The sequence below is a fragment of the Camelus ferus genome, chromosome 12, assembly GCF_009834535.1.
Source record: "Camelus ferus isolate YT-003-E chromosome 12, BCGSAC_Cfer_1.0, whole genome shotgun sequence".
In the NCBI taxonomy this organism is placed as follows: domain Eukaryota; kingdom Metazoa; phylum Chordata; class Mammalia; order Artiodactyla; family Camelidae; genus Camelus; species Camelus ferus.
This window is the reverse complement of record NC_045707.1, coordinates 29,914,188-29,939,161: the sequence shown is the minus strand read 5'-3', so window position 1 is coordinate 29,939,161 and position 24,974 is coordinate 29,914,188. Positions and strand designations below refer to the sequence as shown.

The 24,974-nt window shown below is 37.5% G+C and overlaps 1 protein-coding gene across 5 annotated transcripts in view; it reads left to right on the top strand.

Annotated features, from left to right (window-relative positions):
* Positions 1-19,199: 19,199 nt before the first annotated feature.
* The window catches only part of CNTN1 (contactin 1), a 286,536-nt gene continuing 280,761 nt past the window's right edge, over positions 19,200-24,974 (top strand). For 4 of the 5 annotated variants that reach the window (XM_006193665.3, XM_032493300.1, XM_014566827.2 and 1 more), the window contains exon 1: positions 19,202-19,372. The gene's annotated coding sequence lies outside the window, so the exon portion shown is untranslated. Of the gene's footprint in view, positions 19,373-24,974 lie in introns of all 5 variants that reach the window. The other variant, XM_032493301.1, reaches the window with a different exon arrangement.

The window sequence follows — 24,974 nt, the reverse complement described above, 5'->3', positions numbered from 1 at the left end:
GCTGCTGAAGCTAGAGCTTTCTCCTCTGCCAGATTTTTGGGTCACTGATTTAGGCTCTAACTGTGAAATTGGGCAAATTGAAGTACTTGGCAGTTGGAGGACATGTTGCTGTCAAAGCAGCAACATCTGAGAATGAAGTTTCGATTGTGAAATATGCAGTGGGAGAAGAGCTGAGAACATTTACTGAATTGGCTTAAGTAAATGAATTAATTCACGTGAGCTGCTTTTAGGACAGTATTTGGCATATGGCACTCAATATTTGTTAGCTACTAATATTGATAGTATTATTTACTATTTAAAAGAAATATAGAAAAAAAAAGACACAAATGAATTTATTTACAAATCTGAAACAGACTCATAGACATAGAAAACAAACTTACGGTTACCAGGAGGGAAAGGGGGTAGGAAAGGATAAATTGGGAATTCGAGATTTGCAGATACTAACTACTTTATATAAAATTGATATACAATAAATTTCTTCTGTATAGCACAGTGAACTATATTCAATTTCTTGTCGTAACCTGTAATGAAAAAGAATATGAAAACTAATATATGTATTTGTACGTATGACTGAAACATTATACTGTATGCCAGAAATGGACACAACATTGTAAACTGATCATAATTCAATAAAAAAAAAGAAAGTTAAAGTAGGAAGAAATAAGGAACATTATAAATGTGGAATAGGATTATTCACTTGTTAACTCAGCATGAAGAAATCCCTAGTAATACTTGGACAAGTACTTATCAGCACATCCCCTGTGCCAGGCACTGACGTAGGCTGTGAAGGCACAGCTGGGATCAAAGGAGACAAAAAAAAAAAAAAAAAAAAAGCCTGCTTTGAGGAGGTTATAATTGTGGGAGTTTGACTTAGGATTTGAAGTCGGAAGCCAGGGTCATATAATTGACTCCAAATCTGTGGGTACAGCAATGGCTTTTCCCACCTTTTCCTACAAAGCCTGCTGAAGAGGTTTCTGGTGAGGGACAGAAGACGGTCAGTAGAGATGGCACCAACCCAATGGTTATCACCTGCGTGCAGGGCTCATTATTCTTCTGACGGCTGGTTCTGGATCTCCTGGCCCAGAGCCCACCCCCACCTCCTATGCCAACTTCTCCCTGTGTGGAGTGACAGTTTCTTTAGGGTATGTCATTCCTTTCCTATAAGGATGCTGCTCCTGCTGCGTGTTAGATACCAGTAGAGCAGAGTTCAATTTTGAAGTGAATGCTAATCCATTATCAGTTCAGTTATGACTTAGAAGCTTTAGGAACATGTTTCTCTCAGCCACCTGACCTAATCTATCATTGCAAATTTGGTACTTTCCAGGTAAAAAAAGAGAAAACTCCCTTTTCTTAAGAATAGTTTAAGGGACTTCTGAGACAACAGCAAGTGTACTAACATTCACTTTATAAGGGCCCCAGAAGGAGCAGAGAGGAAGGGGTAGAAAATGTATTTGATAAAATTACAGCTGAAAACTTCCTGAACCTGAAAAAAACAAACAAACAGATATCAAGGTTCAGGAGTACAGAAACTCTCTAACAAGACGAACTTAAAGAGAGCCATACCAAGACATATCATAGTTAAACTGGCAAAATTTAAAGACGATGAGAGAATTCTAAAGGCAGCAAGAGAAAAAGAAAGAGTCATATATATACAAGGGAACCTCCTTAAGGCTATCACCTGATTTTTCAGCAGAAACTTTGCAGGTCAGAAGGGAGTGGCATGATATACTTAAAGTGCTGAAAGCAAACAATCCTAGTGTTCACTACCCAGCAAGATTATCACTAAGAATGGAAGGAGACATAAAGAGCCTCTCAGACTAGAAAATGCTAAAAGAGTTCATCAATACTAAAACAAGTTTCTACAAGAAGTGTTAAAGGGTCTTTTTTTAAGTGAAAAGGAAAAGGCTACAACAAGAAGCAAGAAATTATAGGAAAGGAAAAATCCTATTGGCAAAGGCAAATATCTAGTAAAGTTTATGGTTCAACTACATAAATAAGCTAGTATGAAGGTTAAAAGACAAAAATTATAAAATAAACTATAACTACAATAAAGAATTAACGGACAGACATGAAGATGTAAAATATGACATCAAAAACATAAAATATTGGGGAGGTGTAAAAATGTAGATCTTTTAGAATGTGTCTGGACGAAAATGACTATCAGCTAAAAATAAGTAGATACAGTTCTAGGTCAACATATGAACTCCATGGTAACCATAAATCAAAAGCTTACAGTAGATGTACAGAAAGTAGGGAGAATACAAATGTGCACTAAAGAAAGTCATCAAACCAGAAGGGAAGAGAATAAAAAGAAGATGAAAGGAACTTACAAGAACAACAAAAGCAACAGAAAACAATAAACAAAGTGGAAAATAAGTACATACCTATCAATAATTTGGTAACTATCAGTGGAAGAAATGCACCATTCAAAAGATATAGAATGCCTTACTGGATTTAAAAAAAAAAAAGCCATCTATATACTGCCTACGAAAGACTTAATTCAGAGCTAAAGAGGCATACACAGATTGAAAGTGAGGAAATGGAAAAAGATATTCCATGGAAATGTAAATTAAAAGAAAGCTGGGGTAGTAATACTCATATCAGACAAAGTTGATTTGAACACAAAGTCTATAATACAAGATAAGACAGCCTTTATATAATGGTAGAGGGATTAATACAAGAAGAGGATAAAATATTGGTAAACATATATGCACCTAATATAGGAGCACTTAAATATTCAAAGCAAATGTGAACAGACATAAAGAGAGAAAATGACAATATTATAGTAATAATAAGGGGCTTTCACACGCCACTTGCATTGATAGGTCATCCAGACAGAGAATTAACAAGGCATCAGTGGTTTTAAATGACACACTGTCCAGTTGAACTTAATAAATATCTACAGAACATTCCATTCAAAAACAGCAGAATAAACATTCTTTTCAACTTCATATAGAATGTTCTCCAGGATAGATCACATCCTAGGCACAAAAGAAGTCTCAACAAATTTAAGAGGATAGAAATTGTATCAAGCATCTTTCTGACCACAACAGTATGAAACTAGAAATCACTCATCAGAAGAAAAGTAGGAAAAACACATATACTTGGAGACTAAACTACATGTTGCTAAAAAAAACAATGGGTCAATGAAGAAATCAAAGAGAAAATCAGAAAATACCTTGAGAATAAAATACAACTTCCAAAATCTGTGGGGCAGAGCAAAAGCATTTCTAAGAGCAAAGTTTATAGTAATACAAATCCACCCTAAGGAACAAGAGAAATCTCAAACAACCTAATCTACCATCTAAAGGAATTAGAAAAATAAGAAAAAAACAAACAGAACCAAAAGTCAGCAGAATGAAAGAAATAATAAACCTCAGAGAGGAAATAGAGACCAAAAAAAAAAAAAAAAAAAAAAAAAAAAAAAACCAACACAAGGAAAAGATCAATAAAACCAAGAGCTGATTTTTTTAAAAAAATGAACAAAATTAATAAGCTTTCAGCCAGATTCGTTAAGAAAATAAAGGCCCCAAATAAGCAAAGTAAGAAATTAAAAAGGAGAAATTACAATCAATATCACAGAAACATAAACAATCAAGAGAATACTACGTATGCCAACAAATTGGATAACCTAGAAGAAATGAATAAATCCCTAGAAATATACAGTCTTCCAAGAATGAATAGGAAGAAATAGTAATCTGAATAGATTGATTAGTAGTATTGAAATTGAATCAAACAAAACAAAACAAAACAAAAAAACAGCAAACAAAGTCCAGGACCAGATGGCTTCATAGGGAATTTCCACCAAACACAAGATAAGGATTAATACCCGTCCTTCTCAAACTATCCCAAAAAGCTGAAGAAGATGGAACATTCCCAAATTCATTCTATGAGGCCACCATACTCTTATATGAAAACCACAGACACTCCAAAAAAAGAAGATTACAGTTTAATATTCCTAATGAATATAGATGAAAACTCATGCACATATGCTCAATCTATGACATAAGAGGCAAAAAATATACAAAGAGAAAAAGACAGTGTCTTCAATAAATGGTGCTGGAAAAACTGGACAGCTATCTCTAAAAGAATGAAATAGAACATTTTCTAACACCACATACAAAAATAAAATCAAAATGGATAAAAGACCTAAATGCAAGTGTTAAAGCCTTGAACTCCTAGAAGATATCATAGTCGGTACACTCTTTGGTATAAGTCTTAGCAATATGTTTTTGGATCCCTGTTCTCAGACAAGGAAAACAGAAGTAAAAATAAATTGGACCTAATTACACTTTAAAAAAAGGTTTTGCATAGTTAAAAGAACCATAAACAGAAACAAAAAGACATCTTACTGAATGGGAAAATATATTTGCAAATGATATGTTTGATAAAGGGTTAATATCCAAAATATATAAAAAGCCCATGCAACTCAGTTAAAAAAAACCCAATTAAAAATAGGCAGAAGACCTGAATAGACAAGAAGACATAGGGATGGCCAAGAAGCACATGAAAAAGATGCTCAACATCATAACCATTAGAGAAATGCAAATCAAAACCATAATGAGATATGGCCTCACACCTGTCAGAATGGCTACTGTCAAAAAGATCACAAGTAACGAATGTTTGCTGTCAAGGATGTGGAGAAAAGGAAACCCTAGTCCATTGATGGAGGGAATGCAGATCGGTACAGCCACTCTGGAAAACAGTGTGGAGTTTCCTCCAAAAATAAAAATAGAACTACCATGTGATCCAGCAATTTCCTCTCCTGAGTATATGTCTAAGGAAAATGAAAACATTAATTTGAAAAGGTATATGCATGACAGTCAATGATCATAGCAGATTATTTACAACAGTCAAAATGTGGGAGCAACCTGAGTGTCTGTGAACAGGTGGTTGGATTAAGATGCGATACACACACACACACACACACACACACACACACACACACACACACACACTGGAATATTACTTAGCCATAGAAAAGAATGAAATTTTGTCATTTGCAACAAGATGGATGGGCTCAGAGGGTGTCACGCTTAGTGGAGTAAGTCAGACAGAGAAAGACAAATACAATATGCTTTCAGTTACATGTGGAATCTTAAAAAAAGAAAACAAATGAATATTTTTTAAAAAAGAAACAATCTCACAAATACAGAGGGCAAACTACTGGTTACTAGTGGGGAAATGGGTGGGGGAAAGGGTAAGAGAGGGGAAGGGGATTAAACTACTAGATCTTAAATAAGATACAAAGATGTAATGTGCAGCACAGGGAACATAACCAATATTTTAGTCATAACTTTAAATGGAATATAATCTATAAAAATACCAAGTCACTATGTTGTAAGCCTGAAACTAATATAACATTTCTAAATCAACTATACTTCAATAAAAAGACTTTTCCATTCAGCAGTATTGTCATAGCAGAAACATTAAGATGTAGAAGTCCCTTATCACTGGAAATTTTCAGCTAGAAATTAAATGGCCATGTTTCCAAAGCTGTACTCTGTAGAAGTTTGAGCTTTGTACTAGTCAGACTCTTCTGGACTTTCCAAATATATTTGAATTTTCTAAAATTGTTCAATTATTATTTTAATTTCTGTATTTTGATACGTAGTTCTCTGGAATATTTCCTTTACTTTATTAAAAACAAAACCCGCAGAAAACATAAATACAATATGGATGTCAGTACTCTTTTCAACTCTTTCAATTAAAACAAAGTCAAGAATGTTTTTTTCAGCCGAACATAGCTAAGCAAACTTACATTGAAATTAGGTACACTTAAGTCATTCCTCCCAAGACAACCGTGTTTTTCTTTAACAAACATCCACAGCATTTTACAATATCAATTATATTTATGGAAAAGGTTTTGATCTCTGTTTGAAAACTATTTTATCTTTTTTTTTCACCTACACATGCTCATCCCTTTTTCATCCTTATTTCTAGAGAACCAAATTTTCTATCAAAATTACAACTTTAATTTCTTCCATAGGCCTGTTTTCCTGGGGGCATTTTATGGCCTAGACCTTATGTGCATTCAAGTGCATCTCTTTTGGGTCCACTTAGAGATAAGGTGGGGCCAGACACCTCAGAGTCTTTTCAGATTGTGGGGAAAAGTTTATCCTTTTCTTCTGAGAGCTGGAAAGTTATTAGGAGGTTTTTGAGCATAGGATGACATGATCTATTTATATTGTCGAAGTAGCATTCTTTTTACTGCAGAGTGGAGAAATGATGGCAGAAAGCCAAAAGGAGGCAGGCAGCTAGGGGCAGCCACCAAGCCGGAACTGACTACAGTCTGGGCTAAAGTTCGTAGTAGGGATGGTAAGAAATGCTGGGATTTAGGATACATTGCATTTTCAAGTATATTTCTCATAAGGCATATACCTGGTTTGAGAGCATCCTTTGCTACATAAAAACTGGAATTTGGTCTTGAATTTATTTTATGTCCTCTCTCATTTGATAATTACTAACAAAAGGGAAGGCTGAAAAGGGCACAGTGTTGTAGCATGGGCATTTCTGCAATAGGGCTGAGAACAGTTATTAGTTTAGCTCTTTTTTGCCTCTTTTTCTTAGGAAAAGCGAGGAAAATGGACTCTTACACTAAAGAAGTTACCGAGATGGATAAAGTTATAAAGGCATGGTTTATACACGTGTTCATTTTTTCCTTTATTTTTCCTAATGCATATGTACAAGACTTATCTGCATTACTGTTCAGTAAATAAATGTCTGACTTGGGAGACACATGCATTTTCTGTAAATAAAAGCACTTAAGCATATAAATGGAAAAGCATTAATAAAACAGGACTACCTCACTACCATCAGTCTGCTTACACATTATATATATGTTATATGTATATATATAAATAATTTCTTGGCAGCAAGTCCTCTTAGATTGTGATAAATTTGGGAGTTTTGAATTCTTCAATATAATAAGTGTATCGTATAAAATTCTTTGGTCTAAATCACTCAGTAGTGTTGAGAATTAATGTTCTCAACAGAAAAAAACTCTACTTTGATTCTCCAGGTACTTCTTTTGTCCACATTTCCTAATCTTTTGTTTACGATGATTATTTGGATGGATGGCAGAGGGAATGAGTGAGTCTATTAAATGAGCACTATTCCCCTGTCCCATCACAACCAGTGCTACATAGAAACTTGGAGTCTGTCTGCAGAAAACTATATATGCTGACAGTTAGACAGTTTTTTTTTTAACCTTTTGAGAGGGGAATGAATATCTATTTTGTGTTCTCATAGTTTGGGAAATAATGCAAAATTTATGTAACTGGGATTTTTAGAATAAAAATAGGAAATTACTTGGCTACTATTGGGAATACTTTTAAATAATAGAGTAGTTTGTGAGTGTGTGTTTACTTACTAGATTGAGTGTACAAAGTTTCTTTCTTTCTCTCTCTTTCCCTTTCTTTCTTTCTTTCTTTCTTTCTTTCTTTCTTTCTTTCTTTCTTTCTTTCTTTCTTTCTTTCTCTCTTTCTCTCTTTCTCTTTCTTTCTTTCTCTCTCTTTCTCTTCCTTCCTTCCTTTCTTCCTTCCTTTCTTTTCTTTCTTTCTTTCTCTTTTTCCCCTCTCTCTCTTCTTTCCTTCCTTCCTTTTTCAGTTTCAGCTGCAAAATTTCACTTGGCACAGCTCCTGGAATGTAAGGGAAATTTAGAAGCAGCTAGAATTGCCCTCCTTTTCGCTTTTGTTGAGGCTGATGCCTAAGGCTTGATAGAATACAAATTTGTGCTGCTCCTTCTTGTAAGTGGAGGTGTCCTATTTACTTAGGCACAATAAACGTTACTGTGTTTATCTATTTATATATAGTAGTTAATATTTGCAAATCTCAACCCCCCAATTTATCCCTTCCTACTCCCTTTCCCCAGGGTGACCATAAGTTCATTTACTATGTCTTTGAGTCTGCTTCTGTTTTGTAGATGAGTTCATTAGTGTCTTCTCTTTTCCTTTTTTAGATTCCACATATGAGTGATATCATATGATGCTTGGTTCTTGACTTTAAAAAAAAACCATCAAATTCTTGTTTGAGGATTTCAAATTCAGATTCAAGTAGTGTTCTGTTGCATTTTTCTCCTGCTTTGTGTTTCTCTCTCTCTTTTTTTTTTTTTTTGAAGAGAAATGATCTCAACTGAAATTTTGATTCACCTTTTCTGTTTTCTTCTTTTAATAGCTTTGTTTGAAATATGCCTGAATTTTTTCTATTCTTGAGTATCTAATGGACAAGATTCCTAGTTGGAGAGTTACCTCTTTCAATTTGTCAAAATATAGGTTAGTTCATGGATACTCTTGTTTCTTTTGGTGATGATAGAGGGTGACAAGTTGTCTCTTTTATTTCCACAATATTGTTACTTCCCATCTCTTTCCCCATCTTTTTCCCTTTATCACCGTCTCCCCAGGAGGCACCTGTCTTCTCTATTTACCTTTTTTCCCCAGAAGCAGTTCTTGTTTGAGGTTGCTACCTCCATTTCTTTTCAATTTCAAGTAACTTCTCCTTGGTTGGTTCTTTCCAGGTCTCAGATCAGTATCTGGGCATTTGGTATTGAACTTTTTTCCTAGGGATGCTTTTTCTGTATTTCATGTGTGTGCTCTGCTCCCCTTCTCAAGGAATCTCTTACTCTCCACACCCACAGGCACGGAGCAGCAGTGAGAACTCTGTTGGAATTCGGTGCTTATTCCTGTAATTACAAATAATTTGAATTTACTAGTATTCTCTGTCTTTAAAGAATGTTAAGGATTTGGATCACGTGTCATTTTATTTGCCTTCCTTGTTGCTCTTATGTTTTGGGGTGGGTATGCGAAGAGATTCACTTATGGCCATCCCCATTATCCTCCACACATGAAGATTTAACGGAGAAATCTGTCTGAAATTAAAACTCTATTAGAAATACATGGCAAAGCCTCCAGGTGCACACTGTCCTAGCAAGGCAAGCCTCTCAGTTTACAGGTTTACATTCTGAAAATATTCATTTCTTTGTCACAGGCCAATATTATTTTTCCCAGAAAACCACCTTTCTCTGAATATGTTAGTATGTTTCAAGAAATGTTTTTCATAAATATATAACAGAAATAAATTAGAGTTAATCTCTGGACTCAAGCCTGTGATCCTGCCTTAATACGGTCAGTTTGTGGTAAATGTGAGTAGCTTTTCAGTTCTTCCTTTCCTTCTTTTCCCATACATTAAGCTTAGGTTTACTCTAAGTTTAGGGAAATTTGGTGTGCAGTAAGGGAGTGAAAGGTTAGGTTCATAAGCAGAAATTATGAGAATATTTCAACTATTTAAAGGAATTAAATTAAAATAAATTACCACCATTAGTAGATAAAACACCAAGCTGTTTAATATGAAAGTGTCAGAGAGCTTTTCTCAGATGGACTGTGTGCATCAACGGAGTGCTGACTAACTCTCTAGAGCCCAAGGAGTGAAACCTAGCAGCCTGCTCTGAGGAAGACCAGATGGACGGCTCTACGGGAAATGAGTCCAGGGGGAGCTGTCAGTCTGTGACTGTGTGAGTGCTTACCAACAATGTCCACTGATTATTTTACTGCCTGCCACGGTTATTTTTAAAAAGTAGTCACATGCCATAATTGTTTACTTATTCTAAAATATCTGTTGAGTGTGCACCACAGTACCATGCACTGTCCCAGCACTGGAGAGACAACAGTCAATAAGACAGCCCAGGTCCTTGTCCTCAGGTCCTTTCTCTCTGTCTCCTATGGAATTGTTTATACAAATAAGCAGTTTAAGTACCGGATATTATTTTCTACAGTAAAGTGCTATGAAGGAAAACCAACAGTGTTTTTTTTAATTATTATTGAAGTATAGTCAGTTTACAACATTCTGTCAATTTCTTGCTGTTTTGATATTGGTAGAGAACCTGAATGAGATGTACTTTAGGAGTGTTGTCACAGACGTCTTCTCTGAGAGATGGCATTTAAGATTAGACTTAAAAACTCATAGAAAGCCAATCATATGAAGAACCAGAAGAGCCTTTTAGGAAAAAGGAACAGCAACTGAGTTGGCTCAGTTAAGGAACAGTATTTAAGGAACAGCCAGCATGGTTGGAATATATTACACCAAGAAACGAGTGGTTTGAGATGGAGCAGAGAGGTAAAGAGGAACCAGATCATATGTAACAGGAATAAAAAAGGACATTCAAACCATAATGCAAGGCCATTAGAGAATTTAGAATAGGGGAAGACTTAAATGGGTGGGGACTTTCAGACTGCGCAGGCATCCTTAGGTGGAATAATCTAGCTCCAACAACCCTGCATCTCCCATCAACTCTGTTGACCTCTTCTAAATACCCTTTTCAAAGAATTGTGGGATACATAAAAAACTCCAACTGCTCCATTATTTTCAAGCCTTCCATGTGAATCACTGTAGCATCTTTTTTCCTTTTGTAACTGTCATGACCTATATCCTATTTCTTTGGGTTCATACTAGAAATCTACAAGTCGACAAAGGAATTCTTGATAGTAGAGAAACTACCTACTTAACACAGAGGGACTAATAAAGTTGTAAAGAGCAATGGCAACTTAGAAAAAGTTCAGACATTCAGGTAAACTGGGGAAGTATGCTGTCTTCTTTTATTGCAGTACAGTCAATTACAATGTATCAATTTCTGACATACAGCACAATGTTCCAGTCATGCATATACATACATATATTCATTTTCATATTTTTTTCATCAAAGGTTATTACAAGATATTGAACACAGTTTCCTATGCTATATAAAATAAACTTTAAAAAAATCTATGTTTATATGTAATGGCTGACATTTGTAAATCTCAAACTCCCAAATTTATCCCTTCCCACCCCTTTCCCCAATAACCATAAGATTGTTTACTAAGTCTGTGAGTCTATTTCTGTTTTGTAGATGAGTTCATAGTGTTTTGTTTATTTGTTTGTTTTTAGGTTCCACATAAGAGTGGTATCATATGGTATTTTTATTTCTCTTTCTGGCTTATACCACAACTTCTTTATCCAGTCATCTGTCGATGGACATTTAGGTTGCTTCCATGTCTTAGTTACTGTATATAGTGTTGCTATGAACATTGGGGTGCATGGTATCTTTTCACATTACAGTTCCCTCCAGATATATACCCAGAAGTGGGTTTGCTGGCTCATATGGTCAGATTATTTTTAGTTTTTTCAGGAATCTCCATACTTTTTCCATAATGACTGTACCAAACTACATTCTCACCAACAGTGTAGTAGGGTTCCCTTTTCTCCACACCCTCTCCAGCATTTATCATTCATGGACTTTTGAATGATGGTCATTCTGACTTGTGTGAGGTGCTATCTCATTGTAGTTTTGATTTGCATTTCCCTGATAATTAGTTAAGTAGGCATTTTTTTCATATGCCTATTGGCCATTTGTATGTCTTCATTGAAGAATTGTTTTTTTAGATCTTATGCCCATTTTTGGATTGGGCTGTTTGGTTTTTTTTTTTTTTGTTATTAAGTCATATGAGCTGTTTATATATTCTGGAAATTAAGCCTTTGTCAATCACATCATTCGCAAATATTTTCTCCCATTCCATGGGTGGTTGTTTTGTTTTGCTTATGGTTTCCTTTTGCTGTGCAAAAGCTTATTTGATTAATTAGATCCCATTTGTTTATTTTTGCTCTTATTTCCATTGCCTAGGTAGACTGCCCTAGGAGAATGTTGCTAAGATTGATGTCAGAGAATGTTTTGTCTATATTTTCTTCTAGGAGATTTATCGTGTCTTGTCTTATACTCATTCTATAAAGCCACCATCACCCTGATACCAAAACCAGACAAAGACACTGCCAAAAAAGAACACTATCAGCCAATATCGTTGATGAACATAGATGCAAAAATCCTCAAGAAAATATTAGCAAACATAATCCAACAGCACATAAAAAAAAGATCATAAAGCATGATCAAGTTGGATTTATCCCAGGGACACAAGGATGGTTCAACATATGCAAATCAATCAATGTGATACACCACATCAACAAAAGAAAAGACAAAAATCACATGATCATCTCAATAGGTGTAGAAAAAGGATTTGATAAAATTCAACACCCATTTATGATAAAACCCCTTACCAAAGTGGGTATAGAAGGGAACATATCTCAACATAATAAAAGCTATTTATGACAAACCTACAGCCAGCATAGTATTCAATGGTGAAAAGTTGAAAGCCTTCCCACTAAAAATCTGGGACAAGACAAGGTTGATCACTCTCACCACTTCTATTCAATATAGTCTTGGAAGTCCTAGCCACAGCAATCAGGCAAGAAAAAGAAATAAAAAGGACTCAAATTGGAAGAGAAGAGGTAAAATTGCCACTATATGCAGACAACATGATACTATATATAGAAAACCCTAAAAGGACCATAAAAAACCTACTAGAATTAATAAAAGAATTCAGCAAGGTAACAGGATATAAGATTAATGTACAGATGTCAGTTGCATTTCTTTACATTAACAATGAATTAAAAGGAATCAATCCCTTTTAAAATTGCATCCAAAACAATAAAATACTTAGGAATAAATCTGACCAACAAGGTGAAAGACATATACACAGAGAACTACAAAACACTAATTAAGGAAATTAAAGAAGACCTAAAGAAATGGAAAGATATCCTATGCTCTTGGATTAGAAGAATCAATATCGACTAAAATGGCCATACTGCCCAAGGCAATCTACAGATTTAATGTGATCCCTATCAAATTACCCAGGACAATTTTTACAGAACTGGAACAAATGATCCTAAGATTTATATGGAATCACAAAAGACCCAGAACTGCCAAAGTAATATTGAAGAAAAAGAACAAAGCTGAAGGAATAACCCTCCAGACTTTAGACAATATTACAGAGCTACAGTAATCAAAACAGCACAGTATTGACATAAAAACAGACATATGGATCAGTGGAACAGAATAGAGAGCCCATAAATAAATTCACAGACCTATGGTCAATTAATCTTCAACAAAGGATGCCAAAAATATAAAATGGAGAAAAGACAGTCTCTTCAGCAAGTGGTGTCGGGAAAACTGGATAGCAGCATATAAATCAATCAAGTTAGAACACTCCCTCACTCCATACACAAAAATAAACTCAAAACAGATTAAAGACAAATATAAGAAATAGCTTCTTTCTTAAAACAACATTTATTTTCTCATAGTTCTGATTCCATAATGCCCGACTCAGTATCACTGGGTCAGAATCAAGGTCTCAGCATGGCCACCCTCCTTCCAGAGGCTCTAGGGTGAATCTGCTCCTGGCTTCTCCCAGATTCTGGGAGCTGTGGGGATTCCTTGGAAACATGGCTGCTTCACTTCAGTTTTCAAGGCCAGCATTCTCAAGCCTCTGTCTGCTCTGTCTTCACATGTCTGCTGCTCTATGCATAGTCAAATCACACTCTGCCTCCCTCTTACAAGGGTACATGTGATCGCATTCAGGACCCAGCAGGATAATCCAAGATAATCTCCCCATCTCAAGATCCTTAATCACCTCTGCAAAGACTTTATCATATAAGGTAACATTCACAGTTTCCAGAGATTAAAGAGTATTATCCAGCCTGCTACAGTTCTGTTAGCCTTATCTGGGGTGCTTGCAGTCTGCCCTGTGTAGACATATTTCAGAAGTCAGTTTGACATTTGGTTTCTACTCCGGATTGAGGACTCTCTCTTTCTGTATCTCTCCTTTCTGAGGTTTCCCTCTCTCATTTTCTTTTTTCTGTCATTATCCAGAACTCTGTCCTCTGGTTCTTCAAGCCAGAAAGATTTTCTTTTTAGACTTATCACTTTGTCTTCTGATTCTTCAAGCTAGGAAGGCTGTATTTATTTATTTTTCTATTTATATATTTCTTTTTGTTTTATCCATACTGTTTGGAACCTACTGGAACCTATCCTTAAGACTAAAGCTGAGTCAGATGGGAAACTCACTCGCTACCCTTTCTTTTACTGCATATAGATATCCTGTGAGGTTCCACCTGCTTTTGGTTATTTTCCAGTGGTCCCAAGTAGTTTTTTTTCTTTTTGCCAGAGCTTATCACTTACTTCTGTATGGAGGATAGTTCAATAGAAGCTATCCTTCTGTTACCAGAAACTGTACTTCCATAATCTTTTTAAGAGTACATGAGACTTTCACCAAAAAAGCAAATCTTGCATTATAAACAAAGCCTCAATAAATCACCAAAGGTTGAAATCTTTTTAGAATATTTGTCTGACAACAATAAAATTAAACCATAATTTTCAAACAGAACGATAAATAGGAAAACCCAAAGTGGTTTCAAATTAAACAATGTACTTTAAAACTATCTTTGGATCAAAAAAAATGAAAGAGATTAAAATAATATTTGAACTGAATGATAAAGACATATGAAAACCTGTCAGATATACTAATGCACTACTTAGAGAATATATTATAGTATTGAAGGCAAATACTGAAAAAGAAGAAAGGCTTAAAAATCAGTGACATATACTTCTATCTCAAGAATAGAGAAAAAGGAGACGAAATCAAAATTGAGTGAATTAAGAGGAAGGAAACAATAGAGTTAAGGGCAGAATTCAATAAAATAAAAAAAAAAATACACTAGAAAAAAAAAAAGCCCAAATTTATATTTGAAATGATTAATAAGATTCCTAAGCTCTGGAACACTAAGGGAAAAAAACACAATTTATCAAAAGTGAGAATGAAATTTGGATTGTATATACAGATCTAATAGATATTAACACATAATGAGGGATATTATAAATACTTTAAGTAAGAAATTTAAGTTAAATGGACAAATTCTTTTCTCTGTTCTTTTCCCCTTGTTTCTTTTGGTTGTTTTGAAAATAGGGCATATATTTGATTAGATGACCTTTTATAAAAATGCTGACACTCTACTTTTATTTAGCAAATAATTTTGTATTGTGTAAGTCTGCCCCTCATCGTAGGGGACTGTAAGCTGAGGTTTAATATCCAGTCTCTATCCTATTGGCGAGTTACTAGTCTAGAGCAGAACAAAGGTCTTCTAACACCCCATCCTATGTTCATCCAGATGGTGAAGGTGTCCATCATTTCAAGGTCACACTGAGAAAAACATAATTTTCAGTATCTGAAATGGCAGTGAAGAAAAAAAGGAAAGAATATGTTAATTAAGATTGTTGATGGAAGTTTATAATGATATCTGAGTGCCTTCTCTCTATGAATAACAGAGATGGAAGCTACAATTTGATAACTGAATTGAGAATTGGCCCCTCCTTGTGAGTTCCATGAGTTGAAAGAATTTGGAGTACATTTTGGCTACGAATGAAGGAGTAATAGGCCCTTTTGTTATATTACACATTGATTTTTTTATTACACAAATTGGGCAATATTAACGGGAAATAGAGGACTCTATTGCAAAATCACAGGATCTGTGTGAAGATATCCTTGCAATATTAGCATGTGGCTTTTCTGTAATTTCACCCTTTTGGTGCACAGTAGTCACTGACAAAACAAAAAATTATTCTAATCTTACTCTTCATTTCTGAAAAGATTGCAGTAATTCTGGGTAAGCAGCAAGCTGCAGCTGTTGACTGTATTTCTAAGTCTTTCATATTTGAAAACTATCTGCCCAGCCTTCTTCCTGCCACATGGTGCTGATAATGTGTGTGTGTGTGTGTGTGTGTGTGTGTGTGTGTGTATTTGTGTGAGTGTGTGTGAGTGTGCGCACACGCTCGCATCCTCTGCCTGCGTTCCCAATCGGCTATGTAAAAAGCTAGGTCAGTGGGCTGATGTGATCTTCTTAGAGATGCTGCAGGCTGGGTTTAGCATGACTGTCTTCAAACCAGTTTCTGCTGTGTTAAGTTTGCTTGAAATTTTGATTGGAAAAACCCTTTTCTTCTTACTCTCCCCACCTCCCCACCTCCTTTCTTACATCAGCAACTGTTCTCCTGGGAAGCTTGAAAGTGAGGAAATGGTGGGTGGAGTAGAGGAGAAAGAAAAGGAATACATGCTGGGGAAATCTGTACTGTTGCTGTCGTTTTTGTCTCCTCTCACTGAGATTTAATCACCGCTTGGAGAAAATTAGAATGTTTCAAGAATGAGGGCCGGTGCAGGGTGGCAGAAAGAGGGGAGGATTCAATAATAGGGCCAAGGGGAGATTAACAATGTAATGCCCCCAAAATTGTGCTATGGAATTCTGCGAGTGGTTAGGGAATCAGAGCCATCCAGGGAACAAGGCAAACTGTCCTAGCGTTTGTTTTGAAGATTTGCATCTAAGTTCTATAGCAGGCTGCCAGATAAGGGACATTCAGACATATGTTTCTGCAGTTTTCTTTTCCCTCACTTTAGAGACAATGTTTGCTAGAGGCAATCTGCCTCGCTGGCCACCCATTTGCATTTTGCTTTCTTTATATCTCAGCAGCAGCCCTGGTTACCCTGATTCCAGTCTCATGAGGCAGACCCCAAATTTACAAGCAAACGGAGTTTCAGCTACTGATTATGCCCTGCTTAATTTCCAGTTAAAGTGGCATGTTTCATATATGTTTATAAATGATGGAGAATGAGTACACTATAGTGTCAGTTCTGAAAACTTCAAAAGGCTGTGTGCTTCGGGGAGGAAAACGGGTAAGAACGCTACTGGAAGAGATGCCAGAAAAATTTAATGTTTGTTGTGGTGCAAAAAATAATGAATGAATAGCCCTAAGATCTGGGTTGTAGACTCAGCTTTGCCTCTAACTAGATAGGTGACCTTGAGCAAGTGATAATGCCTGACTCTCTCCTTTGTAGAATAATGGGTGGAAATGGAAGGTTTTTAAGGTTCTTCAAACCTTCGTATTTTATAATGCACATAGTCACCAGTAAGTATATATTGGATGTCTTTTATATACCAAGCATTATATACACAACTAATTTTTTTATTACCTTTGGTTTCAAAGGAATACATTTCCTTGGCTACTTCAATTCCCTCAGTTGTGAAATGAGGCTAACAATGATTCTCCTGCTTACTTAAGAACAACAGAGGGGGATTATATCAGAAAACCATTTGGAAAATGTATAATGTTTTGCAGCAGATACTTGTGATATATTCACGTACATAAGAAAACATTTATTCCAGAAATGTATGTGGATATTTTGCTCTCTGAGATAATAACCAATAGCCTGGAGACAGTTTGCTTTATCTGGAAATATACGAGGTGCCTATGACCAGGTACACATTCACCTTAAACTGTTCCCAAGTTGTGTGTGTATGTGTGTACACCGACATACAAAGTCGTAATTACATCAATAAATGTACAACGTAACATTGTCTGAATAGAATAAGGAATATGGTCCACGACAGCTTGACTATTTCATTCATCGCTGTATTTACAATGGTAATATTTGTTGAATTGAATGAATGAATGAAGGTAGAAGAGATTTCTTTAGTAATCTTTGCACTTCTGATTTCAACTCCCATGTTAGCCTCAATGCTCGGATTTTTTTTTTTTTTTTTTTAATCTTGATTCTTTGCATTCTCCTCACTGCCTAAATCTAGAGCAGAGTGTGCTGGAGTTCATTGTGACTCAAAATAACCTATGCTCAAGGATCAAAAGATGCTAGTGTTGATGTCACATATTTCCTCTACAATATTTTACTACCTTAAATGCTTTCCGAGTCTCTCTTTAATAAGTTCAATGTACTATTATTCTTGCTTCTTTCCTTAACACCTAACACACAGGGTGGGGCACAGACTAAGTGTTCAGTAAAGGCACTAAGTCATGAACAATGCGTGTAACTCAGTTGGACAGTTGATGTGGGTGCCTGGGTAGAGGCACAAGACTAATGGGAACATTATGTAGAAACAAGACTGATGAGATTTTGAAAATTTTCATTACATTTTTGTTATTCCTCTTCAGTGTTAAGAGGGTTCCAGACATGAGTCTTATCTATTGTTCACTATAAATTATCTCTATGATCCCTTCTGGCTTCCCAATATGTTAATTTGATTCCTCCAGTTTCATGAAGAGAACATCTTATGAAGAGTCTGGCCTAACAGTAATAACAACCATAAGCACTCAGCTAAGAGCCTACGGTGTTTAGCATTTAATAACAATGTTGTCTTCTCTACAGTTGTCCAGTCACCCATGTGTGTCCTAAACTCTTTGAGGATGGGAGCTGTGTTATGCTCAGCACTAGTTAAGACAGCTACCTAATTTAGGTGGATGAAGAACTTGGCTATTTGTAGAAAGGAGACAGCCTATGAGGGAAGAAGGCTGCTTTTTTATATGGCATTAGAATGAGTCACCTCCCTACCCCTAATTTCACTTGTGATTTTTCTATGATTGAATCTCGTTTAAGAAACCCCTTGAATTCCACAGCCTTCTGATTCCGCCTGGACCAATGGCAGAGATGGAAGATCTTTGCCCTCATCCCCCTTCACCTAAAAGGCAGGTTTGGGATCACACAGCTGGGTTGGCTTATACATCCTCTGCACCTCCGGGTTTGAGCACAAAAGGAATAATGGCCCAATATCAGTAGAAAGGGAACAGGTTGATTAGTCAGTCTGGTGGTGACTGTTAGAAGACTCTTGTCACCAAAGGAACTACCTACGGCAAATCTTTCATGCAGTTTGGCCTTAATTTTCTTCCTTTACTCTTTTTTTGAGAGCTTATTATTGTAACGCTTTCCCATCTAAACACTGTCCCCACCAGGGGGTATTTTGGAGTCTCCCTGCTCTGCAGAATAAGCAGTTCAACCTTTTCTCCACATGAAACACTGCCATGTTACATTTAGGCAAAAACGGAACTTGAAACAAAATTCTTACGTCTTTTTTTTTTTTTTCTTACGATTTTTTTTCTACGTACTTATATGTATTTTTCTACTTCACTTCATTCTTTACCTAAGTTCGTGCTTCTCTAACGAGGCACTCGCTGCTCGTGATTTTTTCCCCTGTCAAATCTTCCAGAGCAGATGGTCCTTTCAAGGAAGCTCTGGAAAGTGCTGGGTGTCTGGTTCTGCCTGGTCCCTCCCTTCCTCTTGGGGGTCTTAAATGACAGGTCCTCAAATCACTTTCCCCCTTCCTGGGGTCATTGATCCGGTGGCAGCAGGGTTTGGTTCCAGGGACTGCAGAAACCCTTTGCGGTTGGGTCTAGCCGCTACCCGGGTCCGCAGCGAGCCCTGATCCTGAAGTGAGAGTGACATCCCGCTTGTCCAATCAGAGGCGTGGGTTTCTCTCTGGCGCCCGCCCCGCTTTCCCCGCGGACCCAATAACCGCTCTAAAAGGCCCGGCTTTTGCTGTCAGGCAGCCTGGGTGGGCTCCGCCGAGGCGAGGAGGGGCGCCGGGTGGGGAGATGCGCTCCCAGGTGTTTGCAGCGGAAGTGGAAAACCTGTAGGTTATGGTCCAGCCGTGCCGCGCCGAGGCGAGCAGGAGCGGGGAACAGGTAGGAAGCAGGACATTTTCCCCCTTCTTTGCAGACAGAATAAAGAATGCGTATTTTTCTGCTGCCTTCGCCTCCCTCCCCCTTCCCCGAGCCCCGCCTCGCCCTCGTCACCCCCAGAGCTCCTGTGGTCCGCCGCAGCGCGCGTCAGGGGGTGCGGCGGGAAGGACTGGGTGCAGGGCGTGTGGGTGCCGGGAAGGAGGGGTACGGGATGCCGGAGCCCGGGCTGACAGGCAGGGCAGGGCAGGGCGGCGGTGCCCTCGGGGAGGGGACCGAGCTCCCCGCTCCGTCTCTTCAACTTTCCTCTCCGAGGCTGAGGCCGCCGCCGCCGCGGGCTACTCGCCCAGGGGATGCCATGTCGACCTGGCAGGGGAGGGTCTCCGGGAGCCGACATGTCACAGCCGGGAGCCCGCGGGTCTTCCCAAACCCAGAAGAGCCTCTGCTCCTCCCAGCCTGTCCGCATGCACTGGTTTCCCCTCTCCTGCCTTCCTCTAGACTCTAGCACAACCCCGAGAAAACTGGGAATGATCGCGCTGAGGGGAAGAGGGACCTGTCTGTTCCCTGCCCCCTCGGTTAAGAACTAGCTCCCTTCGGGAGCAGGGAGTGGGAAAAACCCTGCAACTCGCGGGACATTTCCCCATTAATTATGTCTTCACTGGGGAGATGCGGGCCCTTCTCCCCTGTCTGCGGCAGTCGGAGGTGGGGAGAGATGAGGAAGGCTTGGCCTCTTCTCTCCTAGCCTGGCGTAAATCTATTGGAAACCACCTTCTCGCCTAGTTTCTAAAAGATGGGCTTATCCGCGAGGATTCCCAGGGAGTCAAGTAATTGCGCCGGGATGGGCTCCCAGCGGCTGCAAGTCAGCCTCCCTGGGTGACCGCATCTGGGTAGTAGGTGCTGGCTTAGTGCCGGTTCCTGCCGGAGTCAGATTGCTGGAAGCAGTAAGCAGAAGAATTGCAGAGAAATGCGACGCTGCATCACTCTCAGGGACTGATGACACCCTGCTTTGAAAAACCCTGAAAAATTCGGGTGATGGGAAGGAGGGAGAAGGGGGAGCTGCAACCTCTTCTCATTTATTCATGACACATCCAGCATGGGCATTTGCACGCGTACTTGTGTGTGCACATCTCCAAGGTGGAGCTATATATAGCTCCTGCACACCCAGCCCTGTTTGCCTGCTGCTGAGCAGACTGCCTTGGCCTTCTGAAGCAATCTGGAAGCACTGAGTGGGAGGCGAAAGAGGGAATCAGATTCTCCATTGGGGGAAAAGCCAGAGAGGATGGACTCAGGCTGAGGAAACCTTGCATTAAATAATATTTATGTGATGCTCACGCAGATCAATATTTCCAAATGTTATTTTGTAATACATTCTTAGAGTGCTAGTTGATCTTTATGCATTTCCGTGCGTTTTTCAGCTTCACAGTGTCCACATGAACCTGAGATAGAGCACGCATCAAGTAAATATGAATCATATCTGGGATATTTTATTAAACGCATCAGAGCCTAATGGTTTGCTTATGCCTGTACCTTGGTTGCTTGGTGGTAGATTTGTTTGGGTAGTAACTTACAGCTAGCAACATTCGGGAATCTGGGGGGAAAGGATCCACCTATTTTATAGGATATAGAACTAAGGAATCTTTAGAACCTTTGCAGGTAATTCTGATGTATTTCTTTGCACATATTTTACTTGTGGACCTGGTATTTAAACTTGTGTTGCTGTTTTATATCATATCGATTTGTACTACATGGACTTTCTTTTATAGACGTATGTGCATTTATTGTCCCCATTGCCTGGAATTATTTAATCTTGATGATACTCTTCCCACTTTCTTAGATGAGAAAACTAAGATTTCGAAGACAAGTAATTCGCTTGAATTTCTCCCCAAATCCACTATTTCAACCCTAATATTCCAACAACCTGCTATGCAATTAATCCTCCAATAGAATACTTCAGTTTCCCATGGTTTTGGGTTCTGATGATGAAATTTGATCAATATTGATACCACTAACAGTATAAGTCAGGGTTATTCCGTTGTTCTGACACTCAGTCTTATTTTGTTGCTTAACCATTATGTGTATGTCTGATTTTTCTTCTAATTAGGCAGTAAGTACTTTGCACAAAAAGATCATGACTTATACGTTTGTATACACCACACTGAGCACAGTTCTGAGTAGGCTCAATGATTCTTATTGAAGGATCATCGTAAGGAATTGTTTGGATGAATGCAGCAATGATGCTGGGTAATCTATTTACTGATAGAAGGCTATGTTTTGGGAACTACTTTTGGAAACTTGGCTCTTTTTGGCTCTTTTATCTCCCCATGAGGAGGAATGGACGACTTGAGGTGCTTCTACATCCTTTCACAGAATGATTCTCTTTTCCAGTAGGGGTTATGACTATGTACAAGTTATACGATATATTCTCTCATACCTTCTTCCCCTCGAAGCCAGATTGAAAGATAGGCAATCCATATTTCTCCACAAAACATGCCATGCTACGTGCCTTTTTATAAGAAATCAAGATCCATCCATTTCTTCAGTCTCCCGTGGTTTTTGGTTCTGGTGACAAAATATGATCAATATTGATACCACTAACAGTAAAGGCCAAGGTTATCCAGTTATTCAGACACTCAGTCTTATTTTGTTGCATAACCATTACTTGTATGTCTGATATTGAATTGGCCATGGTCTGTGTCATACCAAGAACCCCTCCTCTTTATCAGTAAGCTCTTCTTCAAGTCTAATGTTTGTTTCCTTTTACAGCTGTATTGTTCCTTTTTCTTCCCTTTGATCTGCCATTTTCCATATTGCTCATCACCCTCTTGAAATTTTACTTCTTGGTATCACAGTAACATGATGTCATAAATATTCTCTTACTTTTTATGACCCATCTTTCTTTGTGGCCCTCTTATCTCCTCTTCCTGCTCCTGGCTTTCAAACTAATCCCCCAAATTGGTCACAGTTTTATTGGAAATAGAATTCTCCTTTTGCATTTCCATTCCTAATCTCTTGTCCATTAGTCATTTCCACATACTATTGTGGTGGCGAAGATCACAGGCTTTGGAAGAAGCCTAGATGTGTTAATATTTATATATTATTCAGCAGATACGTGAGTCTCAGTAAGTCAATTAGAAATTAAAATAGCACTGACCTCAGAGTTTCTTTCTGGCATACTTTTTGAGTATTAAATGAGATAATGCATGTAACACATTTGAAATTGGTATTGGTCCTTAGGTAATCACTCATAAACAATAGCTATTAGTAGTCAATGTACCGTTAACAGCGATGATAATGTATGTAGTGAAAACCCTTTTCTTGCTTTTCCCCCATCAATAGTCATCACCTTAAACTGGCTTTTAGCAAAGGATGCTGCAATTTTCTAGACTTTTCTGATTTGCCGATCAGTTTTTTTTTTTTAGACCTCCTTTTCTTTACCTCCAAATGCCAACCATCTATTCAGTAACTAATTTACTAATTTCTGTTCTCAACCTAATGTATATCTTTCTGTTTTCCTTAACACCAGTTTCATCTGTCATCGCATGCCTCCATTAGTACAGTTATCAAATCTCCCAGTGTAGAGTTCCTCTGCTTTAATATAAGGTGACACATTTTATTATTGGTATAATGCATTTTTAATGTCCCTTATTGATTTGACTCTGCTTTGAAACTTTCACTGTGCTTTACTTTGTATCTTAAAGATCACAGACTTTGGAGCAAAAATACTTGGGTTCAAATCCTGAGAAAAGGACTTACCAGTTGTGTGAACTTGGAAATGTAGCAGGTGAAGGATGGGACATTATATCACTGTGGTTGTCTGAATGACTTATTGTGTATAATTGTATTTGAAAGTATATCCTTTTACTATTACATTTAAATAACATTTTTATGATTATAAGGAAATCCAGGATCATTCAAGAAAAACTGGAAATAAAAGATAATTTCATCATGCACAAAGATTCACTCTCAACCTTCTAGCTTTATTTCTATAAATATGCATAAGTATTTTAAATTTACAGATTTGAAATTAGAGTGAATATTCATTTTGGCATTCAGCTTTCTTCTCACTTAACATCATACCATAAATATTCATGCATTTCATTTAATATTCGTACTAACCGTAGTATTTATGGCTGCCAAATACTCTTTTATATAGAGTCATTAGATAACTTCCAGTTTTTCATGCTCATTGAAATGAACATAAATATACATTAATCTTTACCCTTCTGACCATTTCCTTACAATAACTTATTTACTGGAGCAAACGTATAATATTTCCAGACTTCTAATGCTTATAGCCAAATTGCCCGGGCCAAAAAATTTGTCTGCAAATTGATACTCAGTATAAACTGATTTGGCAGTATTCTCATTAACACTTGGTATTGTGGTTAAAACAATTGTGACTGTTTTGATAGTAGAAATTATGTATCTAGTTGCTCTTTGAGTTGTGTTTCTATGATCTTGGATGAGTTTGAGAAATATTTTCATCTCTCAAAACTGTTTACCTGCACTTTGGGTTTCTTAATTTGTGGATTTCATTCGACTGTTTCTTTATTAGAATATTCATACTTTTTTTCATATAACAAGGACTCTGCTGTATACTGTGAAAATTTTCCTCACCTTGTTTTTTGCCTTTTATTTTTTATGTGTTTGGACTTACAGAAATGTGTAACCTTGCTGTACTTGAATCTATAAATCTACTTGCAGTAAAATCTCCCATTGCTTAAATGCTCAGAAAACTTCTTGCTGACAAAGAATTGAATATAAAGACATGCATTTGAAGGGGTTATTACTGAACTTCTTTCCACCTTTGAAGTGGGATTTGGCTTATATGTATCATGTATCTCTATGTGGAATGGCTCCTGACGACATATAAAATACACTCTCAGTCTGTTGAGACCCCGTTATTATTTCCGTGGCTTTCCCATGAAGGGAATAGTACCTTAATTCTTTCTGAGCTGCTATTGTCCATTTCAAAAGTGCCACAGGGCAAAATGTACTATGGAAGATATTAATGACCAGGTTACTCAGCTAGAGCGGGGCACATTGTTTGCACAATTATCTGAATGACTCAGGCACTAAATCTGCTTTTGCCAGGATTATCCAGATGGTCCTTAATTCACTGGATAATTGCTCACCCCTGTACTTGATTTTGATGATGTAGACCTGACTGTGTCATGGCTTTTTCTGCACCGTTTTATTTGTTACTATTCTCTAAATGCTTAGGGTTTGTTGCGTTTGTTTCTTTTAATAAGAAGCAGTTTCCACAGCCCTTAAGAGCACGTCTTTTGGGGTTACGCAGTTTTGCATGAAAAACAAGCTCCACCAGTTATAAACTGTGTGATTTGGGGCAAATTACTTAATTTCTTTAAGCCTTTGTTTCCTGGGTTGGAAATGAGAATATTCAGAGGTCAGTGTCCCTCTCTCGTAGTCATCTTCTTGAGAACACTCTCTACATTATAATCAAAGTTATCTTCTAAAACCATTCTCATCAGTGCCTCCTCTGCTGAAAATTTTCGATGGAGCTTTCTCTTTCTCTCTCTTTTTTTTTAAATAACAAGATGTCTTAAGTCCTTGACATTGTCCTTGAAGTCCTTTATTAAATGGTCCC